Source organism: Entelurus aequoreus, linkage group LG05, assembly GCF_033978785.1.
Source record: "Entelurus aequoreus isolate RoL-2023_Sb linkage group LG05, RoL_Eaeq_v1.1, whole genome shotgun sequence".
NCBI classification, from domain to species: Eukaryota; Metazoa; Chordata; class Actinopteri; order Syngnathiformes; family Syngnathidae; genus Entelurus; species Entelurus aequoreus.
Window position 1 is genome coordinate 73,037,871 of NC_084735.1, and position 5,776 is coordinate 73,043,646.

At 40.0% G+C, this 5,776-nt stretch overlaps 1 long non-coding RNA gene across 1 annotated transcript; it reads right to left on the reverse strand.

Annotated features, from left to right (window-relative positions):
- Positions 1 to 2,089: 2,089 nt before the first annotated feature.
- On the reverse strand, positions 2,090 to 4,408 carry LOC133649834 (uncharacterized). Its single transcript, XR_009826156.1, has 6 exons — positions 3,982 to 4,408; positions 3,670 to 3,906; positions 3,333 to 3,562; positions 3,040 to 3,178; positions 2,767 to 2,894; positions 2,090 to 2,634 (listed from the first exon to the last, which is right to left on the reverse strand). It is a non-coding gene; the product is annotated as an uncharacterized LOC133649834 (long non-coding RNA).
- Between the last annotated feature and the right edge of the window lie 1,368 nt (positions 4,409 to 5,776).

Sequence of the window (5,776 nt, forward strand, 5' to 3'; positions counted from 1 at the left end):
TACGGGCAAGCGATCAAATGTTTGGAAGCCGCAGCTGCGTACTGCGTTACACATACAAATTAAACATTCTGGTTGCGTTCTCACGGTACCACGTCTGCGTATCCAACTCAAAGTCCTCCTGGTAAGAGTCTCTGTTGTCCCAGTTCTCCACAGGCCAATGGTAAAGCTTGACTGTCATCTTTCGGGAATGTAAACAATGAAACACCGGCTACGTGTTTGTGTTGCTGCAGCCTGCCGAAATACACCGCTTCCCACCTACAGCTTTCTTCTTTGCTGTCTCCATTGTTCATTGAACAAATTGCAAAAGATTCACCAACACAGATGTCAAGAATACTGTGGAATTTTGCGATGAAAACAGACGACTTGATAGCTGGCCACAATGCTGTCCCAAAATGTCCTCTACAATCCGTGACGTCACGCGCAGGCGTCATCATACCGATATGTTTTCAGCAGGATATTTCGCGGGAAATTTAAAATTGCACTTTAGTAATCTAACCCGGCCGTATTGGCATGTGTTGCAATGTTAAGATTTCATCATTGATATATAAACTATCAGACTGCGTGGTCGGTAGTAGTGGGTTTCAGTAGGCCTTTAAACAAAATTGTAAGTCAAAAAGCATAAAAATGGTTTCCCACAAATTGACTTGAGTGCTTTGAGTCACTAGAGAAAAGCGCTATATAAATATAATTCACTTCACTTCGCTTCACTTCCTCGTCTTTGCATCATGCAGTGTTTGGTCACCAGCCCTCTGTTTTTCTGTCCTTCAACAATCAAGTATTCCACACTGTCCTCCGCTGCAGCCTTGGTGGGACATCACAATGGAGTGTGGGAGCGTCTGTGGGATGTTTACAAGGCTGTGGCCCGCGGCTGATTGTAAAAGAACCCCTGCTATGCTGTTGGTCAGAGAGCATGATCGCCCGCAAAGAACCTTCCACGGTTTTGAGACTGGGAAGCTCCTTTCCAAGTTTGTGGGTCCACTCCCTCTTACCAAAGGTTTTTTTTTTATCCTGTATCTGTTTGTCTTAGGTTTACAGTAGGGGAATAATTCATATGAACTCCATTCCTGGATGGATCTCCCATGAGAGGAAGGGGCGGGTGTTATTCATTTTGCAATGCAGTCTGCTGAAAATGATGGGAAGCGCCACTCTACATAGCAACTGACCGCTGCGGTCAAAGATGGACTTGCCACAAAATGAATGCTAAAATTAATAGTGCACCACCCCGATTCGTCACATTTCATGTGTCAGGTAATCCGTGAGGAATGGGGCCGTATGAATCCATCTCCTACTGTATGTGGTCTAAGGTTTATATGGGTCCATCTCTCTTTGCATGTCAGCCATATTATAAGTGAAGTTCCTTGGTTCCTCCGACCTGCCATCTGCTGCCCGCCCTGGTCAAGACTATGGTTCCGTTTACATGGCTTTTCCTTTTTTAACTTCTTATGGCCGAAGTACAAGGAGGCTGACGAGGCTCTGGCTACATTACTATACAGTAGTACCCCAACTTACTAGTACCTTGAGATAAGAGCTGTCTCTTGGCTGTTAGTTATGGTTCATTTCTGATTATACATTTTAACCAAAAGCATCTTTGTTGCTTGATCCGCCCCAGAATATGTGGTCTTATTTACTACACTCTTAAAACGAATGTGTTGGAAATAACACAATTTGTGTTGTTTTTTTACACATCTCCGTGTCCAGAGGGGGACAACTCAATTTTTGTTAATTTTAACACATTAACTTTGTTACTTATATTAACACAGTAAATGTGTAAGTTTTAGTAACAAATGTTTGTGTTACTTACTCAAAATCAACACATTTTGTGTATATTGGCAACACGTGTTTGTTTGTTGTGTGTGTGTGTGTGTGTGTGTGTGTGTGTGTGTGTGTGTGTGTGTGTGTGTGTGTGTGTGTGTGTGTGTGTGTGTGTGTGTGTGTGTGTGTGTGTGTGTGTGTGTGTGTGCATGCTATGCTATATAAAAAACACCATAATTGAAATTTAATTGGCATTTAATTCGTTAATTCCTTCTATTCATTACATTTACTTTTACCATTTACACAAGTCACAACATTTAGGAAATAAGTCTGTATCTTGTCAGTAAGTGAAATTCAGAATCTCTCAGCTCATATACATCAAGTGGCAAAGCATCAGTTGCATCTTTCAGATTAATCACTTGGAATTAATTTGTCTTTTTAATCACATAAGTGTGAAGGTGGTCATCAAAATACTTAACAGTGAGAACTCTCAACAAAATGAACACCTCATCACTGTCTCTCCAAAGTTACGTATGTTCGTTGTTCACATCACATTTTAAGGAAACCACACAACCAGGTCTGTAGCAATGACCAAATATAGACACACAACTGGCCACACTTATCATACTCAAAATGTTTAAATCATGTCCACAGGCTGCCATTTTTTCAATCAACAACTCATACTTTACCAAACAGGCAAGGTTACAAACCCAATACAATTTGAAGACCCTCTTCCTGGAGTGAAATGACTACGTAGTCATTGGCAGCCACGATGACATATTGTGTTGATGTTGTGCTGGGATGTCCAATGCTCACCAGACGAGGTTGCATCACTGGAACAGGGTCAGTGGTTTGTAGGAGGTAATGGAAGCTTGTTCCTGGCTAAAACACACAGTGTATGCAACACATTTTATTACATCATGCACACAGATGATCTTTACAAGTAATGAATAATTTACTTATTAACATATCTCACTTGTTTCATATTCTTATCACAAATTAAGATATTCTTACTTGTTTATTGTCCAACATGTAGGACAGAGCTGATTTGATGCTGCATTTTGTCCATCCCTTAGATCTTCCTGACACAGTAGGGGGCAGATAATGTGTGAGCATCTTCAGTGCTCTATAGCACTTTGATTCTGTAGAAATAGAAAAATATACACACTTTGTATAACTGACATGTGAGACTGTAAGGTTAAATGTGTGTCAACTTGGGTAGTCTTCTATGCACCGAAGATAACACAAAAAGGCATGATAATCCTCCATAAATAAACTAAACATTACCAGCACTCTCAGCTTCTGGTGGTTTGTCTTTTCTATCAAGAGCAGCCAGCTTCAACAACTTTAGGACCATGGTTGGGTCCCGTTTGCGTAGAAAGATGTCTGCCTTGTTTGGAAATATCTTCTCAAACTCTCTGTCGATCTGTTAAGTTTTACCAACAGGACAACACAAGGGTGATTAGATAAGGTTATATGCAAATCCATTTGAGAGTGCAGGTAGTTCTCAACAATCTCTGCCAGAGTAGGTGACTGATTAGATATCTAGTATCTTCGGTGGAAGTCGGTTTTGTCCATACCCATCTTGATCGAAGAAAGGTTCTCCGGACTAGGCTTCATCCTTATGATCACAGTTATCCATTCTTGGACAGACTCATCACTTTCTGTAACTTCTTCAAGTCGAACAGTGACTTCAGATGAGCCACCCCTTCTGCAATAACGCCGTCGATCATCCCTTAGTTTTCAGCGGATCATTCCTCAGCTTATCTTCCAGAAAGCCAGTGTGGCTTGTTGGATCATAGAAGTGTTCCTTTACAACACAGAGTACAAGTACAACGCAAATAAAACAGTGATCTAACGAGCTACTATCAGAATCAACGTAATGTGTGTTTCTCACTCTTAACAACATTCCCTTACATATCTTTCATTTTCGTCCTCCATTTTGATGGCCGTGCCTCCCCTGCCTCTAGTGACTGCACGCCACTGTTAAAATCTGAGCAGAACTTCAGAATTCTGGTCATTTCTGCTTTGCACGACAGTGCAGATGTACACGTCTCTGTAATGTCCTTGACATTACCAGGAGTGTAAGTCTTCTTGAAAATGTCTCTGCCATCCAGGAGGACTGTTGTGAGAGATCTGGGAGAAGCCATTCTTCTACATAAGTATAAACAAAAATGTACAGAGAATTAACACTAACACAAGGCAGAGGGGTTAGTGCATCTGCCTCACAATACGAAGGTCTGGGGTTCGATCCTGCGCTCTGGATCTTTCTGTGTGGAGTTTGCATGTTCTCCCCGTGACTGCGTGGGTTCCCTCCTGGTACTCCGGCTTCCTCCCACCTCCAAAGACATGCATCTGGGGATAGCTTGATTGGCAACACTAAATTGGCCCTAGTGTGTGAATGTGAGTGTGAATGTTGTCTGTCTATCTGTGTTGGCCCTGCGATGAGGTGGCGACTTGTCCAGGGTGTACCCCGCCTACCGCCCGAATGCAGCTGAGATAGGCTCCACCGACCACCCGCGACCCCAAAAGGGACAAGCGGTAAGAAATGGATGGATGGATGGATGGACAACAAATTCAATACAACTCCAAATTGACAACAGAAGGACTTAGTGTAAAATAATAAAAATGTAATTATAGCCTAACAGAGATTATAATACACATACAGTAGTTAGAACAAGCTACATTTTAAGACATTTTGAACCACTATGAACCAATATTAATCCAGTGCATATATGTTTACATGTCATGAGATGAACTGACCATAGGTGACTTGATTTCTGAGACAACATTGAATATGACTGGAAATGGCCTTTAATACCTATGCAACATATGGACAGATTAAAAACTTGAAAAGGGGAATTTAAAATTGAGATAATAACATACCCAAAAGAAACCATGAATAGTTTTAAAGTCAACCATGTGCAGTTTTGTCAAACAGTTTAATTGTTACTGTGGATACCTTCTTACTAGGGATGTCCGATAATGGCTTTTTGCCGATATCCGATATTCCGATATTGTCCAACTATTTAATTACCGATACCGATATCAACCGATACCGATACTGATATATACAGTTGTGGATGTAACACATTATTGTGCCTAATTTGGACAACCAGGTATGGTGAAGATAAGGTCCTTTTTTTTAAATTAATAAAATAAAATGAGATAAATAAATTAAAAACATTTTCTTGAATAAAAAGGAAAGTAAAACAATATAAAATCAGTTTCATAGAAACTAGTAATTAATGAAAATGAGTAAAATTAACTGTTAAAGGTTAGTACTATTAGTGGACCAGCAGCACGCACAATCATGTGTGCTTACGGACTGTATCCCTTGCAGACTGTATTGATATATATTGATATATAATGTAGGAACCACAATATTAATAACAGAAGGAAACAACCCTTTTGTGTGAATGAGTGTAAATGGGGGAGGGAGGTTTTTTGGGTTGGTGCACTAATTGTAAGTGTATCTTGTGTTTTTATGTTGATTTAATGAAAAAAAATAAATAAATAAATAAATAAAAACGATACCGATAATAAAAAAAACGATACCGATAATTTCCGATATTACATTTTAAAGCATTTATCGGCCGATAAAATCGGCCGGCCGATATTATCGGACATCTCTACTTCTTACTATCAAACCTTACCTTAGTGATGTTAGCTAACTTGTGGAAACAAACCTGCAAAATAAAAAGACAAAATGAATTTAGTCATTAACCAACATTATGTCCACACAGCATAACCAGGCTACTATTCGAAAGAGCCCTAAAAAAGAATAATAATCAAGGTTTAGTATAGTTAGCAATATGGCTAGCTGTTCATCAGCAGTTCATTTGCACATGCACAACTTTACATCTTGTCAGTAGGTTATAGTCACAAATTCCCAGCAAAACTACCACTATTACACCCTTTAAGATACAACAATGTGCAAGTAGACTGGAATATGCTTACCTTCATTAAGACATTTGGATGGCTACAGTCGCAGAGGCCACGTAGATCAACGAAAAGGCGGGAC